This window comes from Hypanus sabinus, chromosome 4 (genome assembly GCF_030144855.1).
Source record: "Hypanus sabinus isolate sHypSab1 chromosome 4, sHypSab1.hap1, whole genome shotgun sequence".
Classification (NCBI taxonomy): domain Eukaryota; kingdom Metazoa; phylum Chordata; class Chondrichthyes; order Myliobatiformes; family Dasyatidae; genus Hypanus; species Hypanus sabinus.
This window is the reverse complement of record NC_082709.1, coordinates 29019347-29029996: the sequence shown is the minus strand read 5'-3', so window position 1 is coordinate 29029996 and position 10650 is coordinate 29019347. Positions and strand designations below refer to the sequence as shown.

Below are 10650 nucleotides of genomic sequence, written 5' to 3'. Positions count from 1 at the left end.
AAGCCAGAGCATCAGCAGGAACCCTTCTCCAGTTGGGTGAGCTCAGATAGGTGTCATTCGAAATGGCAATCTGCTGGTCTCTCTACCGCAGTAGAAAGGGCGACATCTCTCTGTCCCGTGTGTGTGTGTGTGTGTGTGTGTGTGAGAGAGAGAGAGAGAGAGAGCTTCTGTGGCATGTCTATTTGTCGGGTGACTAATAGTTTTTGTTGGAGTGCAGATCATGATCTTTCTTTGGGGGCTTGCTGTTCCTTGCTTGGTTTTAAGATTTTCCTGTCGTTCATTCTTTGGTGTTTCTTCAGTTTTGTCAATGTCCGTGAAGAGTAGGAATTTCAGGTTGTATACTGTATACATTCTCTGATGTTAAAAGGAACAGTTGAACAACTACCAGCAACATGTCAGCTGTGGAGCCAGAGGAGCCAACACACCTGACCTCTGTTGTACCACCATCAAGAACACTTACTATGCCATCGCTCTCCCACACTTCAGAAGGTCCAATAAGCTGGCTGTACTTCTACTCCCAGCGTACAGGCAGAGACTAAAGATGTCAGCAACAGTGATGAGAACCGAGAAGGTATGGTCAAGGGAGATGGAGGAGCGCTTACAGGACTGCTTTGAGTCAGTAGACTGGACAATATTCTGGGGTTCATCGTTTCATCTGAACAAATATGCCACAGTTGTCACTGACTTCGTCAAGGCCTGTGCAGATAAGTGTGTGCTTGCTAGAGCATACTGGACATACCCAAACCAAAAGCCGTGGATAAATCAGGAGATTTGAAGTCTGCTGAGGGCTAGATCTGTGGCATTCAAGACCAGAGATCCAGAACTATACGAAGTCTAGGTACAACCAATGGAAAGCTATTCTGAGGGCATTAAACAATTGCAATCAAGGTTAAAGGTAGAATCAGATGCACGTTAGCTCAGGCAGGGTTTGCAGACCATCATTTCCTAGAAAGCAAACCCTAACATCATGAATGGCTGTGATGCTTCACTCCCAGATGAGCTCAATGCCTTTTATGCATGCTTTGAAAGGGAGATTAAAACTACACCCACGCAAATTCCTGCAGCAACTGGTGACCCTGTGATCTCTGACTTGGAGTCTGACGTCAGATCATCTTTCAACAAGTTGAACTCATTCAAGGTGTCAGGCCCTGATGGTCTACCTTGTAGGGCTCTGAAAACAAGGACAGCTTTAATCTCTCACTGCTACAGTGAAGAGTTTCCTTCCTGCTTCAAAAGGGCAACAGTCTTACCAGTGTCCAAGAAGAGTAGGGTGAGCTGCCATAATGACTATCACCCAATGGCACTCACATCTACTGTGAAGGATCTGGACTGCTGCAATTTGCCCTATTGCCACAATACATCTACAGCAGATGCAATCGTACCGGCTCTCATTTTGGCTGTAGTTCACTGGGACAGTAGTAATACCTACTTCAGGCTGTTGTTTGTTTATTACAGATCAGCGTTCAACACCATCATACCCTCAGTACTAATCAACAAACTTCAAAACCTGGGCCCCTGTGCCTCCCCCTGCAACTGGATCCTTGACTTCTTCATTGAGAAACCACAGTCTGTGTGGATCGAAACTCCTCTTCACTGACAATCAACACTGGTGTATCTCAAGGATATGTGTTTAGGCTACTGTTCTACACTCTCAACACCCATGATTGTGTGGCTAGACATTGCTCAAACATCACCTATAAATTTGCCACCGACACAACTATTGTCGGCAGAGGTTCAGATGGTGATGACGAGGTGTGTAGGAGCGAGATAGATCAGCTGGTTGAGTGGTGTTATAGCAGCAACCCTCTGCTCAACGTTAGTAAGACCAAGGAATTAATTGTGGACCAGGAAGAGGAAATCGAGGGAAACATTACCAAGTTCTCACTGAGTGGAAAGGGTGAGCAGTTTGAGTTTCCTGGGTGTCAACATCTCTGAAGATCTATCCTGGGCCCAAAATGTTGATGCGATTATTAAGAAGGCATGACAAAGGCTATATCAGAAGCCTGAGGATAATGGATATGTCACCAAAGACACTTGCAAATTTCAGATGTACAGTGGAGAGCATTCTAACAGATTGCATCACTGACTACACCCACACATACTAACTGGTATGGACGGGCCCTGCACAGGATCAGAAAAAGCTGTAAACTCAGCCAGCTCCATCATGGACACCAGCCTCTACAGCATCCAGGACACCTTCAAAAGTCAATGCCTCAAAAAGGCAGCATCCATCATTAAAGACCCCAGCATCCAGGACCTGCCCTCTTCTCATTGCTACCATCAAGGAGAACATTCAGGAGTCTGAAGACACACACTCAACATTTCAGGAACAGCTTCTTCTCCTCCACTATCAGCTCTCAGAATGGACATTGAACCCATGAACACCTCAGTATTTCCCCCTTTCTTTTTGTACCACATATTTAATGTAATTTTGTTTTTATACAGTATACACTTACTGTAATTTATAGTTTTTATTACTATGTATTGCAATGCCTTGTTGCTGCAAAATGACCAATTTCATGACATGTGCTTGAGATATTAACCCTAATTCTGATTCTGAACTATTCTCAACTTTCAGTTCAGCAAAAGTGGCTTACACCAAGTACCCAAATGCCACAAGGGAAGCTAAGACTCTCTCCTTACACCTGTGGATACCAGCATCTACAATCCAATAACTTGTCCTTCAACAGGCTGAAATGCGTCTTGAGCAGCGAGAATGAATCTGCTATGCCCTTTTAGATTTCACGATCACATCACTGCCACTTGACCAGTGTCCTGATACAAGGCCAGCACAGGCTGCTGCCACTCAAGCAATGGTGTACTGCCCAAAGACAAGGCGTTGCCGTTTGCACAGAAACCTTTCTGAGACCATCAGGAATTTGGACAGGACACGTAAAGGCCCAGAGAAGGCAGGTACCAGGAGAAAGCACAATGGCAATCGGTTGATGAGCTTGGACAAAACAGCACCAGTTTAGTACTCGGTAGGATTTGGAATGTTTATTCTGTGCTGGATGTATTGTCATATTATAGTCTCGAGGATCTTGTGTTGGACAGTGACAGAGGAGGTAGGCAAAGTGGGCCTGCTGTTAAATAAGCAAACTGAGATCTGACTTATTCTTATCCAGCTGATCGGCTCTTCACACACAATCCAGGGGTAGATGGATTGTGCAGGTTTTAGCCTTGGAGTACAATGAATTCTCTTCAGCCATCTACATGAGTGCACTCCCAAGAAGCAGGACAAAGCATCCATTTGATTGGAACCACATTTGCCACTGTAATTGTTGAATTCCTCCACTAATTGTACAGAGTAGCTGCTGTGTATGCCATCTAAAAGGTTAACAATCACCTGGTCTATTCCAACAGCGCCTCTCCAACATATGATCTCCATTATTAAAAACAACAAAGTTTCAGGTAACACTCACAAAATGCTGGTGGAGCACAGCAGGTCAGGCAGCATCTATAAAGAGAAGCACTGTTGACATTTCGGGCCGAGACCCTTCGTCAGGACAAAGTTTCAAGTGGATGCTGGTGGGGGGGTGTGGTTGATCTCCACCACCTACATGCTCTCCTCCATGTTTCATACTATCCTTGGAAATACATTTAAACTTCAAAGTAAAAGTATTAGCAAATATATATATGTCACCATATACTACCCTGACGTCCAATTTCTTCTGCATGTTCACAGTAAATGCAAAGGAGCTGAACAGCATCAATGAAAACCCGTACACTACAAAGATGGATAAACCAGTGTGCAAAAGACTACAATTACACAAAGAGAAAAAAAACAAAATAATGATAAATAGATGAGCAACAAATATCAAGAACATGAGTCACAGAGTCCTTGAAAGTGAGTCCATAGGTGGAACCAGTTCAGTGCTGGAGTTAGTGCAGTTATCCCTCAGGTTCAAGAGCCTGGTGACTGAGGTGAAATAACAGTTCCTGAACCTGGTGGTGTGGGACCTGAGGGTCCTGTACCTCCTTCCTTGTGGCAGCAGCGAGAGAAGGATGGCGGGGGTCCTTCATGATGAATGGTCCTTTCCTGCAACAGCGTAGGACGTGCTCAATGGTGGGGAGGGCTTTGCCCGTGATGGACTTGGCTGTATTCACTACTTTTTGCGGGCTTTTCCATTCAAGGACATTGGTGTTTCCATAGCAGGCCATGATGCCACCAGTGAATATACTCTCCACTGTGCAGCAATGGAATTCTGTCAGAGTTTAAGATGACATGTCAAATCTTCACAAACTCTAATGAGGTGCTGCTGTGCCCTTGTTGTAATGGGCAGTTACATGTTGGACCCAGGACAGAGCTTCTGAAATTGAAGTGCAGAGGATTTAAAGTTAAAGACCCTCTCCACTAATGATCTGCTGATGAGAACTGCCTCATGGCCCTCCTCCTTTATTCTTGCTGGCATTGAGTGAGAAGTTGTTTTTGTGGCACCACTCAGCCAGATTTTCCATTGCACGTCCTTCATTGCCTCAGGGTCTAAATCCTAAAATTCCATCCACAGCATCTCCATGGGAATAATCGATTAAATTTTCCCTCAGATTCAAAAAGATCAAGGCAGCTCACACCCAACTTCTTAAGCACAGTCGGGGATGGCCAAGAATTGCTGGTCTTATTAGTACCTCCCAGATCCTGAAGAAGTTAGAACAAAGACTTGGTTTCACTTTTCTCTCTTTATTGTTCTTGGTTTACAAATTAATTTGATTTTAGAATTTAGAAGTACAATTAAGAAATTCTTCACTCTATGTTAGTGACCTCATATGGATGGCAATTTGTTCTCCCTGTCTATGGAGGTACAAAGACAGTTTGACTCCTAGTTTCATGGTCTTAGTCACAACATCACTTCCACTCTCCATCAGTCTCCATAAATCTGCTGCATTCATGGAGAGTGGGTTACAAGGCTTTTTTAAAAATAAAGTGAATTTAAGACTTCACTGAAAGGCTTTGAGGAAGCTGGGACAAATGTAAAAATTGTTCACTTTAAATGTGATTTTACTTGGAGTCTAAATACCCACAAGAAAATTAATCCAGTACACCGGTCAAATAAAAGAGATCCCGTCAATAAGTATTTCCCTGTAGGTTGAGATAGTGGTTTGGAAGAAACGTTGCACGTGAACCCTTTCTATGATATGTGATAACAGCACATTTGGAAAGAGGTGAAATCATCAGACAAAGTCAGCATGGATTTGTGAAAGGAAAATCATGTCTGACGAATCTTATAAATTTTTTGAAGATGTAACTAGTAGAGTGGATAGGGGAGAGCCAGTGGATGTGGTATATTTAGATTTTCAAAAGGCTTTTGACAAGGTCCCACACAGGAGATTAGTGTGCAAACTTAAAGCACATGGTATTGGGGGTATGGTATTGATGTGGATAGAGAATTGATTGGCAGACAGGAAGCAAAGAGTGGGAGTAAATGGGACCTTTTCAGAATGGCAGGCAGTGACTAGTGGGGTACCGCAAGGCTCAGTGCTGGGACCCCAGTTGTTCACAATATATATTAATTATTTAGACAAGGGAATTAAATGCAGCATCTCCAAGTTTGTGGATGACACCAAGCTGGGCGGTGGTGTTAGCTGTGAGGAGTATTCTAAGAGGATGCAGGGTGACTTGGATAGGTTAGGTGAGTGGGCAAATTCATGGCAGATGCAATTTAATGTGGATAAATGTGAGGTTATCCACTTTGGTTGCAAGAACAGGAAAACAGATTATTATCTGAACGGTGGCCGATTAGGAAAAGGGGAGATGCAACGAGACCTGGGTGTCATTGCACACCAGTCACTGAAGGTGGGCATGCAGGTACAGCAGACGGTGAAAAAGGCAAATGGTATGTTGGCATTCATAACAAAAGGATTTGAGTACAGGAGCAGGGAGGTTCTACTGCAGTTGTACAAGGCCTTGGTGAGACCACAGCTGGAGTATTGTGTGCAGTTTTAGTCCCCTAATCTGAGGAAAGACATTCTTGCCATAGAGGGAGTACAGAGAAGGTTCACCAGATTGATTCCTGGGATTGCAGGACTTTCATATGGAGAAAGATTGGATTGACTAGGCTTATACTCACTGGAATTTAGAAGATTGAGGGGGGATCTTATTGAAACATATAAAATTCTAAAGGGATTGGACAGACTAGATGCAGGAGGATTGTTTCCAATGTTGCGGAAGTCCAGAACGAGGGGTAACAGTTTAAGGATAAAGGAGAAGCCTTTTAGGACCGAGATGAGGAAAAACTTCTTCACACAGAGAGTGTTGAATCTGTGGAATTCTCTGCCACAGGAAACAGTTGAGGCCGGTTCATTGGCTATATTTAAGAGGATGTTAGATATGGCCCTTGTGGCTAAAGGGATCAGGGGGTATGGAGAGAAAGCAAGTACAGGGTTCTGAGTTGGATGATCAGCCATGATCATACTGATTGGCGGTGCAGGCTCGAAGGGCCGAATAGCCTACACCTGCACCTATTTTCTATGTTTCTATGCTCAGCATATTCAGTGGCCAGTCTCAGAACTGTTTCAGTGGGCAATTTCTGTTTTAGTTAGGTGTCAAGATAATCTGGAAGCTGCTACAGAGTGATTAAATTAACCCCTTTCAGATGATCTCACCATAATCCTCACATTCTGCTTTCTGTCATCTTGGGAGTTCATTTCTTTGCTGGAAGGTGTAACAATTTTGAAATTTATTATAAAATGAAATTCTGCCGTGTCATGAATACATTAACATTTGAATCTAAATTCTCCACCGTGTCAGCTAATAAAACAGTATAAATGAACCACATTTGCTATAAATAATTGTCTATTAATACTGTGGCACTGTGCAGCAAATTAAAGTCTCACTTGACTGAACACAGCTGTAACAGAAAGACATAGCTCACAATGAAGGGTGATTGCATGGGAAGCACTGTTAAAGCATCAACACCTTTACTGCTCATATTTAGGTACATTTCAGACAATTAATATTTATTTAAACTTGAAAACAGAGAACCTTAGATTTTAATAGAAAAGGACATGTTCGAGACTTGGTTTATTAATCCTAATTTATGAGGACATAGAATCTTATTGCACATCTATTGTTTTTAATATGGTTTAATCAGTAAGATTTAACAGCAGAGGTATTACAATCCAGAAAGATTATTGAAGGCATGTTTAAAATTAAATATTAAAATACAGTTAACCTTTTATGGGGTTGTGTGCCTTTACCAAATGAATTAGGGTTGTTTTGCTGCGGCAGGGTAAAAATCAAACGTGCAGCTGTGCTCCGTAACACACAGCACGCAGCACGCACTCAATTAATGGAAATGCTTTAGTATTGCACTTTGTAATTTCAGTACCTTTGTTGCCTTATAAGGAGAGGGGCGTGTGTTATTGAGAAGCTAGGGTGGAGTTACGTTTCTGACTTGTAAATACATTTTGTGGCAGTGTATCATCCATGAGCACTTTACAAAAGTACAAATGAAAATCAACATGCTGTGGATGCCAGAATTCTGAAATCAGACAGATATGTTGGAAACCCATCAGGCTGGACTGCATTTATGGAAGGCAAATTGTATTAAGAGCTTGGTTCTTTCTTGAAGCAGGTGGCTTTTTGGAATCTTCCTCTCCAGTTCTTGCATGCTCACTGTACCCAGACTGAATCTGAAGGTTCCTTTCTGGCCTACAGAAAGCCTAGTATTAATGCCACACAAAGGTAGGCACAGAAGGGATTCATTTTGTCTTCATACTCCATAATCAAAAACTTATCTAAAGCACCTTCACACATGTCCCAACTTAGCCAAATTTCACTTTTTCATAATTCTTCATCTCATATTGGCTCTTAATCCAAGAACACATTTAAAAATTTTCATCTCATTCAAATTCTTCAGTGGCATTGCCCTGCCCTAGCTCTCAAACCTCTCACCAACCCCAGAGCTCTGAGACTTCGGGTTTTCTGAGCTCTGGTACTGCCTAACCCCACAATTGACAGTGCTTGACAAGCCTCTCTTCTTTCATCTAGCACAAGCAGCCTGTTCAAATATTTCCTTCTTTGACTTGGTGTCAATTTTTATCAAATTACACTGAGTGAAACATTCGATCAAAGGTTCTACATAAATTCAAGCTGTTTCTGCTGTTTAGAATACTAACATCAAAGAGTTAGTAAGTAAGCACCATTTCAGGGAATTTGTACATTCAAATATGTTTCTAACTTTCTGGACTTGGTTCTATTGTTATCACACCAATGTTCGCCAAGATTTTTTAATATATAAAAACTATAATGACCAGGATGCGACATAACATTTATAAAATCATGTTCAATGGATTTCAGGTAACATGCTTGGTTAAGTCTTTTGCCGTCAGCTATTCTGCGCCCATATCTGCTCGCTTTCATGCTGATATTCCTGGGAGAACATTTCTCCATCATTTTCACAATGCTTGTCCTGTTATTTGTAAAATTTTCAGAGTTTTTAACTTGACTTTACATATAATGGATATTTCAAAATCTGACTAGCAACTGTGCTTCCTGGTTTACAAATACAAAGTTTTGAAATAGTCCTAAACCAATCAGTTTAAAATATGATATTTAATATATACCTGTCTAAGCAGTTTATAATACTTTATACATCTTATAAATATGGAACAGCTTGTGTGCAGTACCAGATAGCCCATCATTTCAGTCCCTGTGTCCTCTACTGTGAACATTCACCTCCAACTTGGGCCTACTGAGGGATATTCGGTGATGCAGAGTGATCTTTGTGGCTGCTCTCACTGACACATCAGGAGCAGATGCACTTCTAGGTTGTGGAATTAGTCCCATCAGTTTTCTCTTCCCTTAGAGAATGAGAGAGCAATGTTCCAGCTGACAAGTGGTGAAACTCAGCCGATGAAGGTTGCTGATTCTATCATTTTAGGAAATGCACTGAACCAGGGCTTTCGGAATGTGTTGGCTGGGTCCGCAGCACTACAACTCGGTTTCATTCTTCACGAGTGCTCAGGTAACAGGAGCTTTGTAAATAGAATGGGTAAAATTAACATGTAAGCAAAGCTGCAATGGTCTAGAACATTTTATGAAATCATAAACGGGAAATACACGGCTAAAGAATGCCCTGTATCTTGTTTGTGCTTGTGACTGACATCAGTGATTTGCATTCATGCAGTATCATGCTTGAATGATAATGTAGCTCCAGATAGAACCTGGAGTCTCCAAGTGTTCATATCAAAATGATCAGTGTGCGGCAACCCAGGGAATTCATTTCACCCGGCACCGAAATTTCCACTTCACATTATGCCAATAATGCTTTCTGCACGTGAGCTGTCCTCCTCCTCAGACTGTTCACAGAACAGCCACAGGGCATTACAGATATATCTGGGAAGAAGTGATCAAAAATAAAATTAATATAAATTTTATATTTTCAAAGAGATTATAATATTGTGTCTACCGTAATCAATTTAATTCTGAATAGATTAGAGCAAATTCTACCTTTATAGTGTGTTTCTCTTTCAATTTATTCATTAACACTACAAACATCTCCTTTCCTATTACAACACCCAGAAGCCACTCTTTTTGTTCCTGTGTACAAAAACACGTTAAAGAATTTTGTTGTCAGAAAATTCAGTCTGGTTGGAATATAAGGCCTAATATTGCATTTACCTATTTATTGATTCTGTATTGTCATTCTTCAGCAGAATTATTTCCACAGATATGAACAATATTCCACAACCAAATCACATTCAATAAAAAAAATGTTAGTTTTTAAAGAAGCATCCATGAAAGGTCAAGGTCGATATTAGTTCACAAATGGGAAGAAACAATTCTATCATGATAAAAGCACAGCAAAATGAACGAGTTAACAGACTGCTCAGCCAAATATCGTCATACAGCACAAAGCAAGAGGCTGAGTAATTCATTAAAAAAAAGCAAAACATTCAATATGAAATCCCAATTGTCAAATAGTAAGCAAAAACGCGGGAAAAATCCTTGTTAAATAAATTAAATGTAAATTGCTGTGGTTTTGATTTTGAGGAATACGTCAGGGATCCTTGTAAATTCAAGATTGTAAATAGTCTCCAACCCTTTCTTACTTATGCTTTACTGGTGTAGAGGAGCAGCCTTACATGCATGCTCGCCATGAACTCTTAGTACACAATATAGAAAACTGCATAAATTATCTTGCCTCTTGATTCCACAATGAATCAACCATCTGGTCTAATACCATTCCGACAGTGATATAAGACTGAACATTCCACGCCTGGTCTAGTGTGTGTAGAGCAACATATTTTAAAATGTCAGGATACATCAACTACATATTTAGTATTATTTATATTCATAAAAATTAATAGTATAGGATAGATTGAGATTCAAGACTTGCTTAATCACATCTGCCGGTGCTGTGTGAAATGTAGAAATCATTAAAAACCTAAACATGTTTGCTTTCCTTTGTGCCATATTAAGCTTCAAAAGGAAAAAAAAGTACCGAATGACTTAACATAAATAACACTTTGGCCTCAATTCAACTCTGTGGCACAAACATATAAATGCTAATTAGACCAGTTCAAATACGTTTTGTGCCAAAGGGATAAAGCTTTCTTTCTCATCTTTTTTTTTCACTACATTAATAGTGCAGACAGATGAGAGAGCTGGGGGTTGAAAATGGTTGGGGGGCAGAAAACAAGGCAAATTGA

The 10650-nt window shown here is 41.0% G+C and overlaps 1 long non-coding RNA gene across 1 annotated transcript in view; it reads right to left on the bottom strand.

The window, feature by feature from the left end:
* Nucleotides 1–7883: 7883 nt before the first annotated feature.
* Nucleotides 7884–10650, bottom strand: part of LOC132392619 (uncharacterized) — a 71892-nt gene continuing 69125 nt past the window's right edge. Inside the window, exon 4 of the long non-coding RNA XR_009511597.1 lies at nucleotides 7884–8973. This is a non-coding gene — a long non-coding RNA (uncharacterized LOC132392619). The remainder of the gene's footprint in view (nucleotides 8974–10650) is intronic.